Source organism: Hylobates moloch, unplaced genomic scaffold (assembly GCF_009828535.3).
Source record: "Hylobates moloch isolate HMO894 unplaced genomic scaffold, HMol_V3 SCAFFOLD_14, whole genome shotgun sequence".
Taxonomy (NCBI): Eukaryota; Metazoa; Chordata; class Mammalia; order Primates; family Hylobatidae; genus Hylobates; species Hylobates moloch.
Window position 1 is genome coordinate 87,722,271 of NW_026652289.1, and position 24,887 is coordinate 87,747,157.

Below are 24,887 nucleotides of genomic sequence, written 5' to 3' on the forward strand. Positions count from 1 at the left end.
AGAATTCACTAGTGAACTATCTAGTCCTGGGCTTTTCTTTGTTGGGAGGTTTTTGATTATAGATTCAACTTCTTTACTAGTTATTGATCTATTTAGACTTCCTGTTTCTTCGTGATTCAGTCTTAGTAGGTTATGTGTATCTAGGAATTTACCCATTTCTTCTAGATTATCCATTTTATTGGCATATAATTGTTCATTGTTGTCTTTTACAAATCTTTTTATTTCTGTGGCATCAGTTGCAATGTCTCCTTTTATTTCCAATTTATTTGACTTTTCTTTTTTTCCTAGTCTACATAAAAGTTTGTCAGTTTTATTTTTTTTCAAGGGACAAACTCTGCTGATTCTCTGATTCTTTTTTATTGTTTTTAGATTCCCTACTTTGTTTATTTCTGCTCTAATATTTATTATTTTCCTCCTTCTACTACATTTAGACTTAGTTTGTGCTTCTTTTTCTATTCCTTGAGGAGTTAGGTTGTTTATAAATTTTCCTCTTGGTGCTGCTTTTCTTATATGCCATAAGTTTTGATATGCTGCATTTTCATTTTTATCTGTTTCAAGGTATCTTCTAAGTTCCCCTTTGATTTCTTCTTTGGCCCATTGGTTGTACAAATGTGTGTTGTTTAATTTCCACATATGTATGAATTTTCTAGTTTTTCTTCTGCTGTTGATTTCTGGTTTCATTCCATGTGGGAGGAAATTTCTGTCTTCTTAAATTTATTACATTTGTTTTGTGACATAAAATGTGAATGTTCTGTGTGTGCTTTAGAAGAATGTGTATTCTGCTGCAGGTGAAATGTTTTGTGTATGTCTGGTGTTGTTCCAGCCCACTGTACCTCCTTGTTGACGTTCTGTCTGGTTGTTTTATCCATAACTGAGAGAGAGGTATTGAAATCTCCTGCTATTACTGCACTGCTGTTTCTCTCTTCAATTCTGTCAATGTTTGCATTATATTTTCAGTTGTTCTTACGTTGGGTGCGTATTTACTTATACTTGTTATATCTCTCTGGTGAATCAATCTTTTTATCATTATATATTGTTCTTCTTTATCTCTTGTGACAGTTTTTAACTTAAATTTATTTTGTCTTATGTAAATGTAGTCACCCCTGCTCTCTTTTCATGGCCCTTTATCATGAGATATCCTTTTCCATCCCTTCATTTTCAGTCTATGTGTGTCCTTAAATCTACTGTGAGTTTCTTGTAGACAAAATAGAGTTGTGGAATCCCAGTACTTTGGGAGGCTGAGGTGAGTGGATTGCTTGAGCCCAGGAGTTCAAGACCAGCCTGGGCAACGTGGGAAAACACCATCTCTACAAAAAAAAAAAAAATGTTTTAAATTAGCTGGACATGGTGGTGGATGCCTGTAGTCACAGATACTTGGGAGGCTGAGGCAGAAGGATCACCTGAACCTAGGAGGCAGAGGCTGAGGTGAGCCATATTTATCTCACTGCACTCCAGCCTGGGCAATAGTGTAACACCCTGTCTCAAGAACGATAAAACACAAAAAATAGAATTGGATCTTATTTTCTTATCCATTCAAACTCTCTTGTGTCTTTTGATTGAGGAGTTTAATTCATTTACATTTAAAGTAAATACTGATTGGGAAGGATTCACTATTGGCATTTCGGTAATTGTTTCTATTTGTCTTTTATTTCTATTGCTCCTCTTTAACTCTCCTGCTGTCTTTGTGCTTCATTAATTTTTTGTATTGATATGCTTTGATTTCTTTCTCTTCTTTGCTGTAACTTCTATAGTTATTATCTTCGTGGTTACTGTGTAGCTTACATAAAATATCTTAAATGTATAACAGTCTATCTTATGATAATATCTTAACATCAATTGCATGTAAAGACTACAGATTTACTACTATTTCCCACACACTTATTTACATCCATTTACATTGTGCATCATTAACATTTTTAGTTATAATTATTTCTAATACTTTTGCCTTTTGACTTTTATATGAGAATTAAAAGTGACATTTATCATTGTTACAATAATACAGTATTCTTTATTTGTCTGTGTATTTACCTTTCCCAACAAGTTTTATACTTTCTCATGCTATTGTGTTGCTATTTAGCATTCTTTCAACTTGAAAAACTCTCTTTAGTATTTCTTGCAAGTCAGGTCTAGTGGTTTTGTATACTTTCTGCTTTTGTTTTTCTGGAGAAGTTTTTGTCTTGCTTTCATTTTTGAAGGAGAGTTATGCCAGGTATACTTTTTTTTCAGCACTTTGAATATGTTTTATCATTCGCTGCTGTCCTGCAGGATTTCTGATGAAAAAAATCCATTCATAATCTTATGACATGAGTATTTATAACAAGTGGCTTCTTTCTGGCAGCTTTGAAAATTCTCTGTCTTTGACTTTTGATAATTTGTTTATAATGTGTCTTGGTGTGGATTTCTCTGGGTTTGCCTTATTTGGAATCCTGTGTACTTCCTAGATCTATTTCTCCATTTTCTTTCCCAGGTTTGAAAATTTTCAGCCATTATTTCTTTAAATAAGCTTTTGTTGTTGTTGTTATTGTTCTCTCTCTCTCTCCTCTCCTTTTGAAACTCAGTATACATATTAGTCACTTGTTGGTGTCCCATAAGTCTCTTAAGCTTTCTTTTCTCTTCTTCATTCTTCTTTTTGCTCCTCTGACTGAATAATTTCCAGTGGCCTATCTTCAAATTCATTGATCTTTCCTTCTAATTGATCTAGTCTGCTGTTGAATCCCTCTGAGGAATTTTTCAATTCTGTTATTGTATTCTTTAACTCCATGATTTCCTTCTGGTAATTTAAAAATACTTTCTGTGTTTTTATTGAAAATTCACTTTGTTCATATATTGTTTTCAGTAAGTATCTTTATGATGGTTATTTTGAATTCTCTGTCAGATAAATTATATAACTCCATTTCATTAGGATCAGTTTCTGAAGATTTGTCTTGTTTCATTTTATCAAACATATATCCCTGTTCCTCATTTCTTTATATTCTGTATTTGGTGTGCATATTAAATAAAACATTCACCTCTCCCTATCTTCATAAACTGGCATTGTACAGGGAAAGACCTTCACCAATCCACCTTTACCAGAGATTCTGGGGGCCTCTCCAACCTTGGTGCTAGTCAAACTCACTTTCTTTATTCTAAGCAGCTCGTAGGCATCTAGGGTCTGCTGGATCCCACTAGCACTCAGAGACAAGCAAGACTGAAACCAGTTTCTCAGACAGCCCTCAGAAAAAATGTCTTTCTGTGTTTTCTGCATCAGCTGATATAATCATGTGAGTTTTCTTTAGCCAGTTAAAATGGTGGGTTACATTCCTGCCTTGCAGCCCTGGAATAAACTCTATTTGGTTATCACATATAATTATTTTTATGTATCGTTGAATTCAATTTGATAATATTTTGCAAATGAGTTTTTGCATATATATTCATTTTTTATAATATCTTTTGTTTTGGTGCCAGGGTAATCTTGGCTTCATAAAGTGGGAAGTATTCCCACCTTTTTTATTTTCTAGAAAATACTGTATAGAATAGGTGTTGATTATTTAAGATGTTTGTTACAATTCTTCACTGAAATCACCAGGGCTTGAAGGTAACTGTTTAGGGAGATATTTATGATTTAAATTTTCTTAGTATTTAAGACTATTTGAATTATGTACTTCTTATTAGATGAGTTTGGGTAAATTGTGTTTTTTGAGAAATTGGTTTATTTTATTTAAGTTATATTAAATTTGTGTAGAGTTGTTCATAGCTGTTATACTACTGTCTTGATGTCTGCAGTGTCTGTAGTGATATCTCTGATTTCTGACGTTGGTAATTTGTGTTACTCTCTCAGCAAGATTGGTAGAGGTTTGTCAATTTTATTGATCTTCTTATTGTTTGTAGCTCTTTGTTTCATTGATTTCTCTATTGCTTTTCTATTTTTTATTTCACTGATTTCTGCTTTCATCTTTTTATTTTCTTTCTTTTGCTTGCTTTGCATTTAGTTCGCATTTCTTTTTTGTAGATTCTCAAGGTGGGAACTTAGGTTATTGATTTGAGACTTTTTTCCCTTCTAGTGTACTCATTTAATGCTATAAATATTTCTATAGCACTACCTTAGCTGTTTTGCTCAAATTTTTAGTCATTGTATTTTCCTTTCATTCCATTAAATGTATTTCTAAATTTCCCTTAAGACTTTCCCTTTGACCCACGTATTGTTTAGATATATGTTATTCAGTTTCCAACTGTTTATAGATTTTTCTGTTATCTTTCTGTCATTGACTTCTAGTTTAATTCCACCGTATCCAGAGAATGCCCTCTGTATAATTACAATTCTTTTAAATTTGTGAGGATTGTTTTATGCACAATATGGCCTACTTGATATTTATTCTGTGAACATCTGAAAAGTATGTGTATTTTGTGGTTGCTGGGTGGATTGTCTACAAATTTTGATTAGATTATCTTGATTATGATGGTGCTGACTTCACCTCTATCCTTGATGATTTTCTCTCTCATTGTTGTGGATCAGTTGTTAATAAAGGGGCACTGAAATCTTCAGCTATAATTGTCTATTTGCCTATTTCCTCTTTCAAGTAAATCAATTTTTGTTACACATATTTTTTAGCTGTGTTATTTGGTGCGTACACATATATAATTGTTTGTCTTCACTATTTAGTGTTTCTCTCTGTCTCTGGAAATTTTTCTCTGCTTTGAAGTCCACATAACTTGATATCAATGTGGCCAGTCTTGCTTTCTTTTGATTAATATTTGAATGATAAATATTTTTTCATGTTTTTACTTTCAGCCTCTCTATATCATTATATAAAAAGTGAGTTTCTTATAAATAGCATAGCTCAGATTTTTAAATTTACTTTCCCAATCTTTATCTTTTAATTGATATATTTACACTCTTTATATTTAATGTAACTATTGAAATGTTAAGGTTTAAGTCTGCCATTTCTTTGGCTTTCTGCTTTTTCTGTGTTTTTATTTCTTTGTTTTCTTTTTTCTGTCTTACTGTGGACATTTTTTACTATTGCATTTTGATTTATTTATAATGTTATCATGTGTACATTGCTGTATAGCTTTTTCAGTGGTTCTTCTAGGTGTTACTTTATTAATTAATTAATTAATTAAAGAGACAGGGTCTTGCTTTGTTGCCCAGGCTGGAGTGCAATGGGGTGATCATAGCACACTGCAGCCTCAAACTCTTTGCCTCATGCAATCCTCTAGACTCAGCTTCCCAAAGTTCTGGGATTATAGGCATGAGCCACTGTGCCTGGCCAGTATTACTTTATATATACAAAATTTATCACTGTCTGCTGTATACTCATTTTGCCAGTTCAAGTGAAATATGAAAACCTTACCTCCCTTTTCATCCCTTTACCTTTCCCTAATCATAACACAGTTGCCTTAAATATTTCCTCTACATACATCTTGAACTACATCAGAGAGTGTTGCATTTTTTGCTTGAACCATCAAACCTAATTTTGAAAACTCAATAGACAAAGGAAATTTTATTATATTTATCGATATTTTTACTTACTGTGTTCTTTTTTCCTTCTCAGTGTTCCAAGATTTATTCTTTTATGGTTATCTTTCTGTTAAGCAAACTTTCTCTAGCCATTATTTCAGGGTAGGTGTGCTGGCAATAAGTTCTCTTAGTTTTTATTCATCTAAGAATGTCTTGACTTCTGCCCTTGATTACTGAAGGATATTTCACTGGATATGGGATTAAGCTTTGACAGTTCTTTTGGCACTTGAAAAATGTGCCACTTCCTTCTTGCCTCCAGGTTTCTGATGAGAAATCTGTCTTTCAAATTTTTTTTCTTTATAGGTAAGGTCTCATTTCTGTCTTGTTACCTTAAAGACTTTTTTTTCCTTTGTTTTTAGTGTTCAGAAGTTTGACTATGATGCTTATTGGTGTAGGCATATGATATTTATAGGTTTATTGGTCTACACCAATAACCTTTCTGGTGTGCTTGCTTGTTTCTGTAGGTTTTGGTCAAGTTTGGGAAGTTTTGTGAATTAATTCTTTGAACACTCTTTCTGGCCCAGCCTGTTTCTGTTCTTCCCTGACCTCCAAGACATGGATCTCAGCTCTTTTGTTACACTCTCATTTTCATCTACTTTCTTTCTGTTTTACAGATTGGACAATTTCTGTCGTTGTCTCTTCAATTCACTGATTCTTTCCTTTTTCCCCTCCATCTTATTTTGTTCCTCTAAGGAACTTTTTATCATGGATATTTTATTTTTTAATTCTAAAACTTCCATTTTTTTTTTATTTTTCTATAGCTTCTGTTCTGTGTTGAGACTTTCAGTTTTTTAAGTTTGTTACCAGCATGTTTGTACTTGGTCGTTGCATCGTTTTACAATGGCTGCTTTAAAAACGCCTCTGTCCAGTAATTCTGATCTCTGTCATCTCTGCTTTGGCATCTATTGATTTATTTTTATTGCGTTTCATCTCCCTCATTCTTGGTTTGACGAACAATTTTCTATCATAACCTGGATATTTTGTATATTATAATACAAGGCTTTTTTTTTTTTTTTTTCTCACTGCTTTGTCAGGGGAAGGTGCAGTACAGCCTCATTACCACTGGGTCAGGGTAGAAATCAGGTTCCAGCTTAGCCTCTATTGATACAAGAGTTCCTGGGATTCCTTGTTAATGCTAGTGTGTACAAGACTTCCAGATCCATGCTAGACCTCTACTGATAGTTCCCTAGATGGGAGGAGCTGAGGTGACTTGTCACTTTCCACATAGCTTTCACTGACACCATATGCATGGCCTCATTACTGCCAAGTGGTGGAGAAAGTTGGGAACATCTGCTAATCCTCTGACATGACTCCCATAAATAGCAGGAGGGAGTTGCCCCTGCTGGTTTAGATGAAACTCCAGGCTTCCCACATGGCTTTTATTACCATTAGGGGATGGGCCTCATTGCAGCTTGGCAGGAATGAATGTCCTGGCCCCCTTACTATGTGGCCTTCTCTGGTGTAACTCCATCAGTGGGTTGGGCACCTGGTGAGGGCAGAAGTCTTAGCTGTCTGTTCAGCATTTGCTAGCCTGGAATAGGGTAGGGCCACGTTTATTTCTGGGATGCTTGGTTGGAGTACAGTGGCCAATGTCTAAAAGTTTCTTGTCCTACTAGGTTGCACCCTTTCTGGTCCTGTGACTAGACTGCACAGGCATCAGTTTTCGTTTGTCTGTGCCCATTGGTGTTTCCAAATTGCCAGCTTCTTTAGTTCCAAACCTGGGATGTGTAAGACAGGAAGAAAACCAGAGAGTCACCACTACGCCATCCCTTCAGTCCCAAGACCTATCTGCCTGCTTCTTTCTACCATTCATCTTTTTCCTACATTTATTTTATGTATAATATGCACTTTTATTTATAAGTATAAATGTATGATATTTATTTTTAGTGGGAGGAATAGAGGAAAATGCATTTTCATCTTTCTGAAAGTGGCAATCTGCCTAGATTTGTTTTCATTTTAATTTATACTTCTTGTGGTTTACTTAGCCTCTTGACTAAATTTGTCTTTCACGAAATTTGAGGCATTTTGACCATTATTTCTTCTAATTTTTTTTTCTGTCTCATTTTCTCTTTTTTATCTGAGGTTTTAATTACATGTACTATACCTTTTCGTATAATCCCATGGATCACTAGGGGTGTGTTCATGTTTTTAACCATTGTCTTCCCTCTATATTTTTTATATTGGATAATTTATATTTAGTGCCTCAAGTTCACTGACTCTTTCTTCAGTCATTTCCAATCTGTTCTTAAGCCTAAACAATAAATTCGCTATTCAGTATACAATATGTATCAGGTTTAGCATTTGTATTGGATTCTTTTAAAGTTTCAATTTCTCTACTAGGATTTACTGTTAGTTTTTTATTACAGAAATTTTTTGTTATAAAGCATTACATATTCTCTTTTGTATTCTTAAGCATATTTATAATAGCTACTTTGAAATTCTTAAATGCTAAATCCATCATCTGAATCCTATTGGGATTAGTCTGCACTGATTGCATTTTCTCTTGAGCACAGGTCCTCTTTTTCTGTTTCTTTTACGTATAATAATTTTGAATTGTCTCCTGGATATTTTATGGTTATATTGTACAGGCTCGGGATTCTGTTAAATTTAAAGTGTTCATTTTTATTTATTTGTTTTTAAGCCAGTTAACTTGGCTGAGTGTGAACTCCCAGCTCTGTCTTTCCTGTGGCAGGCAAGCCCTGAAACACAGGTGGTTCTCGCGCTGGAGTTGGGCTGGTATAGGCTTATGCTCCCCACATGCATATGCATAATTGAGGGGTGAGTTAGAGATCTGGGGAGAGATTATGTACATCTGTATACATCACTGTGGGCCTCCCTTGTGGCTCTTTTCCTTCTAGGATTTTGCACCTCACTCTCCAGCTGCTGCTTTGATAGTTCCAGCCTCTTCTTTAGGTTCCTCAAACAAGGGAGACGGGGGGGTCCTATCTGAGCATCAGTTGCCTTGCAGGGCTGACCCACAGCTTCTTAAGTGAAAAGCCCTTCCTTCCTCTAAGTGGCAACTCCTGTCCATTTCTGCTTGTCTTTGTGTCGCTCTGGGGCTTTCAGGGAGTAGTTTTTCATCTGACATCTAGAGATAATGGATGTTACCTAATAGCAGACATTCTGCCATTCCTGGATGCAGAAAATGTTTTGATTTCAAGAATTCATTTTATATTACTTCCATCATTCCAAAGAGATTTTTGGAATTAGAAGAGGAATTATATGTGATGAGCCAAAAGTTAGGTTAGATGGAAATAATTCAACTTTTTCAAACTATGATCTTTAGATATATACAGAGATTAAGATATATCTTTATTTGAGGGGGCCAGTATAATGGAAAGGGCTATCTCTGGGATTTATTTAAATCATTTGCTTCCATGGGGTGGCTGGGGACATCATTACTTGGAACAAAGGACCCTCTGAAGATCCCTGAGGCATTTCATTTGGGAATCACTGATTGATGTCTTTGAAAGAAAATTACTTGTTTACATCCTCAGAGGAAGGGGAGTTGTACAACTTTAAATTATGCCACTCTTTGTATATGAAAATTATGCTTTTGATGTGATCAAAAATAAAACACTCTAAGTCAAAGATGATTATCTTTTTGATCATTGGTTATGTTCAAGTCAACGTGATGCCCAGATGTAATGCTACTGGTGAGCAGGGCAGGTAGCACATAAGTAAGTTTTGGTAAAGAAAACTACATGATGACCTGATTATTTCCTAAATTATCATATTTAACAACAAACAAACTGCAGTTAAATCATTTATCACACTCAAAGCTAAAATACTCATTCAATGAAAACTCTTCACTTTCTATATTCAATCAAATAAAATAAGATTCATATTATATATAAGAAGTAAGAGCAATAGAAGTGCTCCTTGAACTCAGTAGGAATTTTGAACTCATATGTCAAATTTATCTTTATCTGCCTGCTATGTTTTTTTTCTTTTTTGAGACAGAGTCTCACACTCTCACCCTGGCTGGAGTGAAATGGCACAATCTCTGCTCACTGCAACCTCCCCCTCTCGGGTTCAAGGGATTCTCCTGCCTCAGCCTCCCAACTAGCTGGGATTACAGGTGCCCACAACCATGCCCAGCTAATTTTTTTTTTTGTATTTTTAGTAGAGTTGGGGTTTCACTATGTTGGGCAGCCTGGTCTTGAACTCCTGACCTCGTGATCCGCCCACCTCGGCCTCTCAGAGTGCTGGGATTACAGGTGTGCACCACTGTGCCCAGCCTATTTGCCTGCTATTAAGATTGATTTGATTTGCTTCAGAGGTTGATCATTCATTTATATTTACTGTTAATATTATTACTATGAAAAACAATAAGAATGATTTTATTCATATGTCATGTATTGTGTGTATACTGTTGACCAAGAGCTAGAAAACTGTACACACTTCACCTTTCCTTGTTATATGATTTCAGCTCAGCACATGATAATTTTAAGAGAAGAATTGCTATTCAACGAAGTTTTTTTCTTACTTGTCTTTCATCTTTTAGATTTACTAAAAATAGATGCTTGGCCAACTTGTTCACTTATACCGTTGGCATTTGAGTATGCAGAGGCTAAATGTGATAGTATAATGAGTTTCAAATTACTCAATTCAACAGTTCTCTGCTATTAGGAGACAAAGGAATGCAATATGTGTCATTATTCTAATGAGCCACATGCTCTAGTTTCTCTAATGCAGAACTGAATTAACAGACATTTCTGTTATTGCTATCTCTACTCTCAAGAATTCCAGCAAATCTTGAAATTAGTCTCAGCTTACAAAAATATGTTTCTTGGTCCATAAGGAAATTCCTTAAAGATAATGGCATGGTGTCCATTCGGAAGCAAATACTTAAACACAACAAGACTATTTAGGAAAAAAATATATTTAGATTATGTCATTCATTTTATTTGTGGAGTGATTCATTAAATATTAACTTAAGCCATGAGATGACATCTGGATTCACGAAAATATGTACTAAATTAGAACTGGAAGCTTCTTTGGTAGTCATCCAGTGGAGAGAATTTCAGGAAATGAGGGGTGAATTTCACTGGAGTGAGCTACTATTCCATTCAGACACATGAATTATGCCTGCTGTTGCATTCATCATCCCCAGCTTCTAGAGACTCAGGATGAGCGTGGATGATCTAGAATACAGGTTTCTGAGTGCCTCGTGTGAACATGTTACAGTCTCAACAGTTGTAGAAACATACTGAAGTTTTAACTGTGCGGTGTCTGAATTTAGATTGTTTCAACAATCACGTTGATGCGTTAGTTACCCTTGGTTGTCACTGGAGTCTGAATGTTTGGCTCCTCCCAAAATCATGTGTTGAAACCCAATCCCCAGTGTATTAAGAAGTGCGGCCCTTACGAGATTATTAGGACATGAGGGTTGGGGGTCCTTCTGCATGGGATTAGTGCTCTTATAAAAGAGGTCCCAGAGAGCTCTCCCGTCCCTTCTGCCAATGTGAGGACACAATGAGAAGGCACCCAAGCAGACTAAGACAGTTACCATCTAAGAGATACTCTGAGTGTTGCTTTAATCTGGTTTGGCTGTTATAACAGAATACCATAAATTGAGGGACTTAAAAACACCAGAAACTTATTTCTCACAGTTCCAGAGGCTGGGAAGTTTTGGATCAAGTTACCAACAGTTTCAGTGTCTGGTGAGGGCCTGCTTTGTGGTTAAGACAGCACCATCTCACTGTGCCCTCACATGGTGGAAGGGGTGAGTGAATTCCCAGGGGCACCTTTTATAAGGGCATTAATCCCATTCATGAGGGCTCCATCCGTATAACCTAATCACCTCCAAATGCCCCACCTGCTAATGCCATCATCTTAGGGCTGAGGATTTCAACATATGAATTTTGGGGGGGACACAGTTATTTAGTCTATCACATTCTTCCCCTGGACACCCAACATTCATGCTCTTCTCACATGGTTTCAGTCCAAAAGTTTAAAGCCCAAAGTTTTAGCTGAATATCATCTAAATCAGATATGGGTGAGACCCAAGATATGATTTATCTTTGGGCAGAATTCTTTTCAAGCTGTGAAACTGTGACCAGACCAGTTGTGTGCTTCCAAAATACAATGGAGGCAGGCACAGGATAGACATTCCCATTCCAAAAGGAAGAAGTCAGAAGGAAGAAGGGAGTGAGAGTTGCAGAGAAAGTCCAGAACCCAGTGGGGCAAGTTCCATCAGACCTTAAAGCTTGAGATTAGCCCTCCTTGACCCACGCTCTGCCCTGCAGACCCATGGGGAAAGAGGTCCCTATCTTCCAGTGACTCTGAGGCAGCAGCTGTGTCCCAGCAGTTTTGCCAGGCAAGGATTGGGCCACATGACTTTGGGGATCCCCTGCCCCTGTAGGAGCTTGTGCCTGTGCCCCACAGCTCTCTGGGACTGGGGTCCTAATGGCTGTGCTTGGAAGCCTGGTGCTTTGAAATCTAGGTGGAGGCCATTGTGCCCCCTCTGCTCTGTTGAGCGCAGCCCTCACCACACCAGGGCCCCCCAGAACCCCTGCTGGGGTGGCTGAGGAGTGTGGTGCTGGAGAGCAGGGAGCAGAGCTCAAGAGGTAAGGCAGTGCACAGCAGGGCAGGGCAGGGCACCTCTCCGTCCTGGAGGTACCAGCATCCCTCCTTTGCGTTCTCCCATTGTCTTGCACAGCAGCTCTTGGCTGGCTGACTAATGAATGTCTTTATTAAATGGTCCTTTGGCCACATCCACCACTGGTATTCTCTCCCAAACAGGCTTTCTCATTCCTTTCAAAATAGATAGGTTGAACATTTCCCAAATCTTTAAATTTGCTTGTTTCTCCTTCTTTTGTTTTTTTTTTTTGTTTGTTTTTTGTTTTTTTGTTGTTGTTTTTTTGAGACAGAGTTTTACTCTTGTCACTCAGGATGGAGTGCAATGGCACGATCACTGCAACCTCCGCCTCCCGGGTTCAAGCGATTCTCCTGCTTCAGCCTCCCGAGTAGCTGGGATTACAGGTGCCCACCACTACACCTGGCTAATTTTTGTATTTTTAGTAGAGACAGGGTTTCACCATATTGGCCAGGCTGGTCACAAACTCCTGACCTCAGGTGACCTGCCTGCCTCGGCCTCCCAAAGTGCTGGGATTACAGGCGTGAGCCACCATGCCCAGCCTGCTTCCTTCTTAACTGACAATTCCATCTTTAAGTCATTTCCCTCTTCTTCCATTTTACAATAAGCTATTAGAGAAACAGGTCACTTCAACACTTTGTTTAGCATATTTTCTCAGCCAATATTCAACTTCATTCCTCCTCATTCTGCCTTCCACAAAAACTATGACTAGAACACGAACATGGTTCAGTCAAGCTCCTTGCCACTTGGTAAGTAGGATCTCCTGTCCTCCAGTTTCCAATAACATGTTCCTCATTTTTTGTCTGAGACCTCATTGGAATGACCTTTACTGTCCATATTCCAACTAACATTCTGCACAGGATTGCTTAGATATTCTCTAAGAAAATGGAGACTTTCTCTACGACTCTCCTCTTTTCTTTCTGAGCCCTCACCAGAGTTGCTTCAAACAGTCCATTCATGAAAATGTAGGCTTCTTCTAGCACACATCTCTTCCAGCCTCTACCCATAACCTGGTCCCAAAGCCACTTCCACATTTCGAGATATTTGTTATAGCAGCACCCCACTCTTGGTGCCAATTTCTTTTCTTTCTTTCTCTGCCTGCCTTCCTTCCTTCCTTCCTTCCTTCCTTCCTTCCTTCCTTCCTCTCTCTCTTTCTTTCTTTCTTTCTTTCTTTCTTTCTTTCTTTCTTTTCTTTCTTTTCTTTTTTTTTTTGACAGAGTCTCACTCTGTTGCCCAGGTTGGAGTGCAGTGGCACGATCTTCGCTCACTGCAGCCTTCACCTCCCAGGTTCAAGCAATTCACCTGCCTCAGCCTCCTGAGTAGCGGGATTACAGGCACCTGCCACAATGCCCAGGTAGTTTTTGTATTTTTTTTTGGTAGAGACAGGGTTTCACCATGTTGGCCAGGCTGGCCTTGAACTCCTGACCTCAAGTGATGCACCCACCTCAGCCTCCCAAAGTGCTGGGATTACAAGCACGAGCCACCACGCCTGGCTGCCAGTTTCTATCTGAGTTCATTCAGGCTGCTGTAACAGAATACCAAATATTGGGTAGCTCATACATAACAGGAATGTATTTCTCACAGTTCTGCAGGCTGAGAAGTTCAAGACCAAGGTGCTAGCAGATTTGATGTCTGGTCAGGATCTGCTTCCTGGTTCACAGACAGCCATGTTCTCATTGTGCCCTCACATGGTGGTAGGAGTGAGGGGTCTCTCTGAGACCTGTTTTATGAGGCCTCTCCCATCATGACCTAATCACCTCCCAAAGGCTCTTATGACCAATTCCATTTAGGATTAGATTTTAACATAAGAATTTTGTGAAAGACACCAACTTTCAGTCTATAGCAGGTGTGAGCATTCAGCACTCAGCTAGGTGCAGTGAGGAACACAGAAGCATGAACCATGGTCTGTTTCCAAGGAGCTCATTATGGGCACATTTAGAAAATTGGGTTAAATGTCTTTGTGCAGTTGAAACCATTTGGAATTCATAGATGGGAATATTTATTATGAGGACTATGCTTTGAGCTGAATCTGGTAGGATTTGAATAGAAAGAGGTATAATGGAAAACAGAACAAAATACAAATGACCGGGGTGGAGCCAAGATGGCCAAATAGGAACAGCTCCAGTCTACAGCTCCCAGCATGAGTGACACAGAAGACAGGTGATTTAGGCATTTCCAAATGAGGTACTGGGTTCATCTCACTGGGGAGTGCTGGACAGTGAGTGCATCTCACTGGGGAGTGCTGGACAGTGGGTGCAGCGCACCGTGCATGAGCCCAAGCAGGGCGAGGCATCACCTCACCCGGGAAGCACAAGTGGTCAGGGAATTCCCTTTCCTAGTCAAAGAAAGGGGTGACAGATGGCACCTGGAAAATCGGGTCACTCCCACCCTAATACTGCGCTTTTCCAACGGGCTTAACAAACGGCACACCAGGAGATTATATCCCGCACCTGGCTCGGAGGGTCCTATGCCCATGGAGCCTCGCTCATTGCTAGCACAGCAGTCTGAGATCAAACTGCAAGGCGGCAGCAAGGCTGGGGGCTGGGCACCTGCCATTGCCAAGGCTTGAGTAGGTAAACAAAACGTCGGGTAAGCTTGAACTAGGTGGAGCCCATCACAGCTCAAGGAGGCCTGCCTGCCTCTGTAGGCTCCACCTCTGGGGGCAGGGCACAGATAAAAGGCAGCAGTAACCTCTGCAGACTTAAATGTCCCCGTCTGACAGCTCTGAAGAGAGCAGTGGTTCTCCCAGCACGCAGCTTGAGATCTGAGAATGGGCAGACTGCCTCCTCAAGTGGGTCCCTGACCCCTGAGTAGCCTAACTGGGAGGCACCCCCCAGTAGGGGCAGACTGACACCTCTCACAGCCCGGTACTCCTCTGAGACAAAACTTCCAGAGGAACGATCAGGCAGCAGCATTTGCAGTTCACCAATATCTGCTGTTCTGCAGCCACCGCTGCTGATACCCAGGCAAACAGGGTCTGGAGTGGACCTCCAGAAAACTCCAACAGACCTGCAGCTGAGGGTCCTGACTGTTAGAAGGAAAACTAACAAACAGAAAGGACATCCACACCAAAAACCCATCTGTACGTCACCATCATCAAAGACCAAAGGTAGATAAAACCACAAAGATGGGGGAAAAAACAGAGCAGAAAAACCAGAAACTCTAAAAATCAGACCGCCTCTCCTCCTCTAAAGGAACACAGCTCCTCACCAGCAATGGAACAAAGCTGGATGGAGGATGACTTTGACGAGTTGAGAGAAGAAGGCTTCAGAAGATCAAACTACTCCAAGCTACAGGAGGAAGTTCAAACCAATGGCAAAGAAGTTAAAAACCTTGAAAAAAAATTAGACAAATGGCTAACTAGAATAACCAATGCAGAGAAGTCCTTAAAAGACCTGATGGAACTGAAAACCACAGCACAAGAACTACGTGATGAATGCACAAGCCTCAGTAGCTGATGCGATCAACTGGAAGAAAGGGTATCAGTGATGGAAGATGAAATGAATGAAATGAAATGAAAAGGGAAGTTTAGAGAAAAAAGAATAAAAATAAATGAACAAAGCCTCCAAGAAATATGGGACTATGTGAAAAGACCAAATCTACGTCTGATTGGTGTACCTGAAAGTGACGGGGAGAATGGAACCAAGTTGGAAAACACTCTGTAGGATATTCTTGAGGAAAACTTCCCCAATCTAGCAAGGCAAGCCAACATTCAAATTCAGGAAATACAGAGAATGCAACAAAGATACTCCTCAAGAAGAGCAACTCCAAGACACATAATTGTCAGATTCACCAAAGTTGAAATGAAGGAAAAAATGTTAAGGGCAGCCAGATAGAAAGGTCGGGTTACCCACAAAGGGAAGCCAATCAGACTAACAGCTGATCTCTCAGCAGAAACTCTACAAGCCAGAAGAGAGTGGGGATCAATATTCAACATTCTTAAAGAAAAGTATTTTTAACCCAGAATTTCATATCCAGCCAAACAAAGCTTCATAAGTGAAGGAGAAATAAAATACTTTACAGACAAGCAAATGCTGAGAGAGTTTGTCATCACCAGGTCTGCCCTAAAAGAGTTCCTGAAGGAAGCACTAAACATGGAAAGGAACAACTGGGCCAGCCACTGCAAAAACATGCCAAATTGTAAAGACCATCAAGGCTGGGAAGAAACTGCATCAACTAACGAGCAAAATAACCAGCTAACATCATAATGACAGAATCAAATTCACACATAACAATATTAACCTTAAATGGAAATGGGCTAAATGCTCCAATTAAAAGACACAGAATGGCAAATTGGATAAAGAATCAAGACTCATCAGTGTGCTGTATTCAGGAGACCCATCTCACATGCAGAGACACACATAGGCTCAAAATAAAGGGATGGAGGAAGATCTACCAAGCAAATGGAAAACAAAAAAAGGCAGGGGTTGCAATCCTAGTCTCTGATAAAACAGACTTTAAACCAACAAAGATCAAAAGAGACAAAGAAGGCCATTACATAATGGTAAAGGGATCAATTCAACAAGAAGAGCTAACCTAAATATATATGCACCCAATACAGGAGCACCCAGATTCATAAAGCAAGTCCTGAGTGACCTACAAAGAGACTTAGACTCCCACACAATAGTAATGGGAGACTTTAACACCCCACTGTCAACATTAGACAGATCAGCGAGATAGAAAGTTAACAAGGATATCCAGGAATTGAACTCAGCTCTGCACCAAGCAGACCTAATAGACATCTACAGAACTGTCCACCCCAAATCAACAGAATATACATTCTTTTCAGCACCACACCACACCTATTCCAAAATTGACCACATAGTTGGAAGTAAAGCTCTCCTCAGCAAATGTAAAAGAACAGAAATTATAATGAACTCTCTCTCAGACCACAGTGCAATCAAACTAGAACTCAGAATTAAGAAACTCACTCAAAACCACTCAACTACATGGAAACTGAACAACCTGCTTCTGAATGACTACTGGGTACACGACGAAATGAAGGCAGAAATAAAGATGTTCTTTTAAACCAACGAGAACAAAGACACAACATACCGGAATCTCTGGGACACATTCAAAGCAGTGTGTAGAGGGAAATTTATAGCACTAAATGCCCACAAGAGAAAGCAGGAAAGATCCAAAATTGACACCCTAACATCACAATTAAAAGAACTAGAGAAGCAAGAGCAAACACATTCAAAAGCTAGCAGAAGGCAAGAAAGAACTAAGATCAGAGCAGAACTGAAGGAAATAGAGACACAAAAAATCCTTCAAAAAATCAATGAATCCAGGAGCTGGATTTTTGAAAAGATCAACAAAATTGATAGACTGCTAGCAAGACTAATAAAAAAGAAAAGAGAGAAGAATCAAATAGAGGCAATAAAAAATGACAAAGGGGATATCACCACCAATCCCACAGAAATACAAACTACCATGAAAGAATACTATAAACACCTCTATACAAATAAACTAGAAAATCTAGAAGAAATGAATAAATTCCTCGACACATACACCCTCCCAAGACTAAACCAGGAAGGAGTTGAATCTCTGAATAGACCAATAACAGGCTCTGAAATTGAGGCAATAATTAATAGCTTACCAACCAAAAAATGTCCAGGACCAGAAGGATTCACAGCCGAATTCTAACAGAGGTGCAAGGAGGAGCTGGTACCATTCCTTCTGAAACTATTCCAATCAATAGAAAAAGAGGGAATCCTCCCTAACTCATTGTATGAGGCCAGCATCATCCTAATACCAAAGCCTGGCAGAGAATTTTAGACTGATATCCTTGATGAACATTGATGCAAAAATCCTCAATAAAATACTGGCAAGCTGAATCCAGCAGCACATCAAAAAGCTTATCCACCATGATCAAGTGGGCTTCATCCCTGGGATGCAAGGCTGGTTCAACATACGAAAATCAATAAACGTAATCCAGCATATAAACAGAACCAAAGACAAAAACCACATGATTATCTCAATAGATGCAGAAAAGGCCTTTGAAAAAATTCAACAACCCTTCATGCTAAAAACTCTCAATAAATTAGGTATTGATGGGACGTGTCTCAAAATCATAAGAACTATCTATGACAAACCCACAGCCAATATCATATTGAATAGACAAAAACTGGATGCATTCCCTTTGAAAACTGGCACAAGACAGGGATGCCCTCTCTCACCACTCCTATTCAACATAGTGTTGGAAGTTCTGGCCAGGGCAATCAGGCAGGAGGAGGAAATAAAGGGCATTCAGTTAGGAAAAGAGGAAGTCAAATTGTCCCTGTTTGCAGATGACATAATTGTATATCTAGAAAACTCCATCGTCTCAGCCTGAAATCTCCTTAAGCTGATAAGCAACTTCAGCAAAGTCTCAGGATACAAAATCAATGTGCAAAAACCACAAGCATTCTTATACACCAATAACAGACAAACAGAGAGCCAAATCATGAGTGAACTCCCATTCACAATTGCTTCAAAGAGAATAAAATACCTAGGAATCCAACTTACAAGGGATGTGAAGGACCTCTTCATGGAGAACTACAAACCACTGCTCAATGAAATAAAAGAGGATACAAACAAATGGAAGAACATTCCATGCTCATGGGTAGGAAGAATCAATGTCGTGAAAATGGCCATACTGCCCAAGGTTATTTATAGCTTCAGTGCCATCCCCATCAAACTACCAATGACTTTCTCCACAGAATTGGAAAAAACTACTTTAAATTTCATATGGAATCAACAAAGAGCCCGCATGGCCAAGTCAATCCTAAGCCAAAAGAACAAAGCTGGAGGCATCACGCTACCTGACTTCAAACTATACTACAAGGCTACAGTAACCAAAACAGCATGGTACTGGTACCAAAACAGAGATATAGATCAATGGAACAGAACAGTGCCCTCAGAAATAATGCCCCGTATCTACAACTATCTGATCTTTGACAAACCTGACCAAAACAAGCAATGGGGAAAGGATTCCCTAGTTAATAAATGGTGCTGGGAAAACTGGCTAGCCATATGTAGAAAGCTGAAACTGGATCCCTTCCTTCCACCTTATACAAAAATTAATTCAAGATGGATTAAAGACTTACATGTTAGACCTAAAACCATAAAAACCCTAGAAGAAAACCTAGGCAATACCATTCAGGACATAGGCATGGGCAAGGACTTCATGTCTAAAACATCAAAAGCAATGGCAACAAAAGCCAAAATTGACAAATGGGATCTAATTAAACTAAAGAGCTTCTGCAAAGCAAAAGAAACTACCATCAGAGTGAACAGGCAACCTACAGAATGGGAGAAAATTTTTGCAACCTACTCATCTGACAAAGGGTTAATATCCAGAATCTACAATGAACTCAAACAAATTTACAAGAAAAAAACAAACAACCCCATCAAAAAATGGGTGAAGGATATGAACAGACACTTCTCAAAAGAAGACATTTATGCAGCCAAAAGACACATGCAAAAATGCTCATCATCACTGGCCATCAGAGAAATGCAAATCAAAACCACAATGAGATGCCATCACACACCAGTTAGAATGGCGATCATTAAAAAGTCAGGAAACAACAGGTGCTGGAGAGGATGTGGAGAAATAGGAACACTTTTACACTGTTGGTGGGACTGTAAACTAGTTCAACCATTGTGGAAGTCAGTGTGGTGATTCCTCAGGGATCTAGAACTAGAAATACCATTTGACCCAGCCATCCCATTACTGGGTATATACCCAAAGGATTATAAATCATGCTGCTATAAAGACACATGCACATGTATGTTTATAGAGGCACTATTCACAATAGCAAAGACTTGGAACCAACCCAAATGTCCAATAATGATAGACTGGATTAAGAAAATGTGGCACATATACACCATGGAATACTATGCAGCCATAAAAAATGATGAGTTCATGTCCTTTGTAGGGACATGGATGAAGCTGGAAACCATCATTGTCAGCAAACTATCACAAGGATAAAAAACCAAACACCACATGTTCTCACTCATAGGTGGGAATTGAACAATGAGAACACATGGACACAGGAAGGGGAATATCGCACATCGGGGACTGTTGTGGGGTGGGGAGAGGGAGGAGGGATAGCATTAGGAGATATACCTAATGCTAAAAGACGAGTTAATGGGTGCAGCACACCAATGCAGCACATGTATACATATGTAACAAACCTGCACGTTGTGCACATGTACCCTAAAACTTAAAGTATAATATTAATAAAATTTAGAAAAAAAAGAAAAAAAACCACAAATGACCACCGATCAGTTGTCAAGGTATTGAAACAAAGGAGAAGCCGCATCTGGGGAAGTGACAGGATAGCATTACCACTCAAACAGGAAGGGTCTTAAATATGAAAGAGTCAAAGTAGCAGGCAGGATATGTAGAAAATTGAGAGTGGACCCCTCCCTTACACTCTTATACAAAAATCAAATCAAGATGGATTAAAGACTTAAATGTCAAACCCAAAACTATAAAAACCCTAGAAGAAAATATAGGCAATGCTATTCACGATATAGGCATGGACAAAGATTTTATGACAAAAATGTCAAAAGCAGTTTCAAAAAATGCAAAAATTGACAAATGGGATCTAATTAAACTAAATTGCTTCTGCACAGCAAAAGACACTATCATCAGTGTGAACAGACAACCTACAGAATGGGAGAACATTTTTGCAAGCTATCCATCTGACAATTGTCTAATATCCAGAAGCTACAAGCAACTTAAACAAATTTACAAGGAAAAAACAACCCCATTAAAAAGTGGGCAAAGGACATGAACAGACAATTCTCGAAAGAAGACATTTATGCAGCCAACAAACATGAAAAAAAGCTCAACGTCCCTGATCATTAGTGAAATGCAAATCAAAACCACAATGAGATACCATCTCACACCAGTCAGAATGGTGATTATTACAAAGTCTAGAAACAACAGATGCTGGCGAGACTGTGGAGAAATAGGAATGATTTTACACTGTTGGTGGGAATGTAAATTAGTTCAACCATTATGAAAGACGGTGTGGTGATTCCTCAAAGACCTAGAACCAGAAATACCATTTGACCCAGCAATCCCATAACTGGGTATATACAAAGGAAAGTACATCATTATTCTATTATAAAGATACATGCACTCATATGTTCATTGCACTATTTGCAACAGCAAAGACATGGAATCAACCCAAATGCCCATCAATGGTAGACTGGATAAGGAAAACGTGGTACATATACACCATGGAATACTGTGCGGCCATAAAAAGGAACAAGATCATGTCCTTTGCTGAAGCCATCATCCTCAGCAAACTAACACAGGAACAGAAAATTAAACACTGCATGTTCTCTCTTACAAGTGGGAGCTGAACAATGAGAACAGATGGACACAGGGTGGAGAATAACACACTGAGGCCTGTGGCAGGGTAGTGGGGGGAGGAAGAGCATCAGGAAAAATAGCTAATGAATGCTGGGCTTAATACCTAGGTGATGGGTTGATAGATGCAGCAAACCACCATGGCACACGTTTGCCTATGTAACAAACAGGCCCATCCTGCACATGTATCCCGGAACTTAAAATAAAACAGTAGCAGGCAGTGTGAGTGATGTTTGTTGAGCAGACGAAGAATATGCAAAAATCACTATTCGTGGAGCTGAAACCAAAAGCTGGGAATTCCCATGAAGTGGTTAGAAGTGAGGGAGCAGAGAGCAGGGTGGTGGCCAGATATGAAAAGTGGATGTAGAGGGGAAAAGAGGGACGTAATTCAAAGACAACCACTCCATTTTAAGACCAGATGACTTGGGAAATACTGTTTTCCATGAGGAAATTGGAAATAATTGGAAGAAGCTGGTGAATTGAAGGTAAAAAAGCCAATCGGCGTGTGAGGGAAGGGTAAGCAATTGTTACATGAGGGATTTCTTCCTAAACACTGCTGGCCTCCTGCCTTGCTTCTCACTGCTGTCTGCAGGGCAGACAGTCTTTTCTGCTGGGAGAGTGACAGTCCTTTTTCTTCTTTCCTGATCTGGGCCCATTAAGTTCACAAATAGTAACAGCATGGTCTCTGACTCTCTCCCTGTCAGGCCAGTCATGGCCATAACCCTATGTGATTCTGCAAGGTTTTACTGTGGCACAGTGATGGGAGTGTATCTTCATTGGTACCTGGTCAGACGTGTTATCTGTTCATCCCTATTGGCTTATTCCTCTTATCTCCCATTTGATCTTGAGCAAGGAAAAGGGTGTGGCCAAACCCCACTCATGTCATTTTTACTGTCAAATTTAAAGCAGAGATATTGGGTGTCCAGTAGGCCATCAGAGATAACATGGCTTTATCTGTTTGTATTTTTCAAAGTTTTACCATTGATGTGTTAGGTGCTGACCTGGTGTTCAGCTCAGGAGACTTCAGATGGTCTAATTGGGGTGCTGTGACAAGGTCTTGTGCTGCTGTTACTCTGCTCATTCCCACCCAGGCTTTCAAAGAGAGGGGAGGCCGAGGCGGGTGTATCGCTTGAGGCCAGGACTTCAAGACCAGCCTGGCCAACATGGCAAAACCCCGTCTATACAAAAAATACAAAATTATCCAGGCATGGTGGCAGGTACCTGTAATCCCAACTACTCAGGAGGCTGAGGTGGGAGAATCGCTTGAACCCAGGATACAGAGGTTGCAGTGAGCCAAGATTGTGCCACTGCACTCCCGCCTGGGCAATATAAAGAGACTGTCTAAAAAAAAAGAAAGAAAGAAAGAATGGGAAGCCTAGAGATATGGGTTTAGATAACTCAAACCCTGTACATTTTCAAATCCCCAAAATTCCAAGAATCTGTTACATTCTAATCTGCATTGTCATAGGCAGTGAACACACAGAGTCACACAGTTGCCGGAGCTTACCAGAGACTCACAAACTGAGTTTGCTTTGGACCAAGAATAAGAAAGTAAAGTAGAAAGACCTTTTCGTATTTGACACCAAGCAAAAATCATTCCCCACACGGTTATGTCCATCATAGCTGCTGTTGATGAAGTACCTACTGTGAGTCAGGTGCGTGCTAAATACTGGACATTCACATATCCACTTTGTCATCAGTGAACTAGGAGATGGGGGTTATTTTCCCCAGTCTACAGATGGGAAAATTAAGGCTGAGAGCTCAAAGAGGTTGTTCAAGGCCACTCTGGTAGTGAGTGTCAGGCCCATGCTGCCTTACTTCCTTTGTAGTTATTCAGAAGACCCATGGTTTCTGAAATACCTCGAGAATTTGTGCCACTGCCACCTCCCACTCAGGATTTGCAAGGCTAGGAGAGGACAGGCAGGGTCAACCCAGGGGAAGAAGCCTCAAGGAAAACAGTGATGAATTTCCAAGCCCGATGCTAGTGAAAACGTTTCAGGCCTTCTTGCCTGGCTCTGCTGATGTGTGGTCAGAAGAGGGTGAGCTTTATGTTTTCCAGAGCTCTAAATCATGACAGATGCTGGCACTGCAACGCTGATTGCCTCATTTACTCTTGTCCCGGCAAAAAGATTGAATGCCACACTGCTGACACAGAGAAGGAATTTAGTGTTGGTTGCTGAACAGTGGAGCTGAAATGGACACAAGGGGTCATTTATTCCCACTCTTAATGTGATGGGGAGAGCAGAACTTGATGATGTCCAGCTGACGCACTGCAACCACATTGTCTCTTGCTGCTGTCCTTATTAATGCTATTAACATCGTCAATATCAATAGGTCATTTAATATTCACTAGTAGTTTGAAAAACAAGATCATGTGAATTATGATGACGCATTATATGTCACTCAGTGATTCTAGGTATCTTTCATCCTTCCAATGATTATTTCATTGGATTCTTACTGTAAGGTAAGGATTATCATCCAACCTCTGCCCCCTAACCATGGAGAAAGGGGCTCACAGGACTTGCACCCAGCGAGGCCTCAGGTCAGGCTGGCCTCGGCCCCAGCTGGCCTCCCCACATCTCTCCCTGCTGGCAGTGCTCAGGCACGTACCCCTGGTCCCGGGTTGGTATGCCACTTGGCCTCGAGCCCAGGAGGAGCCATCAGTGACTGTGCTGTCCCCAGTCCCATTGAGGAAAGTGATGGGTGGGCCACAGCCTCCACACTCCACAAATCCCACTGTGTCTCACATCCTCAGTCTGCCTCCCTCCAGGTCTTTGCAGGAGGCCCCTCCACCCGCAGACCTCTACAACTCCCAGAGGACCCCTATGTCCTCCTTCCTGCATCTCTCCTTCTCTTCCCCTCCCTGCTTCCCTTTCATCCTTGAGCAGATTTGGCACTGAGTTGTCAGCTCCTCATCAGCCGATGAGGGCAGCACTGTTTCCTGTGCTCTGCATACTGTTTAGATGAATGTTTGTGTTCTCAGATGGCTCCTGATATGGCTTGGCTCTGTGTCCCCACCCAAATCTCACCTTGGATTATAATAATCCCTACATGTCAAGGGCAGGACTAGTAGAGGTAATTGGATTATGGGGGCAATTCCCCCATGCTGTTCTCGTGATAGTGAGTCTTACAAGATCTGAGATCTGATGGCTTTATAAGCATCTGGCATTTCCCCTGCTTGCACTCATTCTCTCTCCTGCCACCCTGTGAAGAGGTGCCTTCTGCCATGATTGTACGTCTCCTGAGGCCTCCCCAGCCATGTGGAGCTGTGAGTCAATTAAACCTCTTTTCTTGATAAATTACCCAGTCTTGGGTATTTCTTCACAGCAGCATGAGAACGGACTAATACAGTCCCTAACTCCCAGAACTGCCCTAAGCTTTGGGCTTCTTTGCAAACTTCCAGATTCATATATTCCAGCCTA

The 24,887-nt window shown here is 40.0% G+C and overlaps 1 protein-coding gene across 3 annotated transcripts in view; it reads left to right on the plus strand.

Moving 5' to 3' along the window:
- Nucleotides 1-24,887, plus strand: part of GABRA5 (gamma-aminobutyric acid type A receptor subunit alpha5) — an 89,238-nt gene that overhangs the window by 51,523 nt on the left and 12,828 nt on the right. The window lies entirely within an intron of this gene.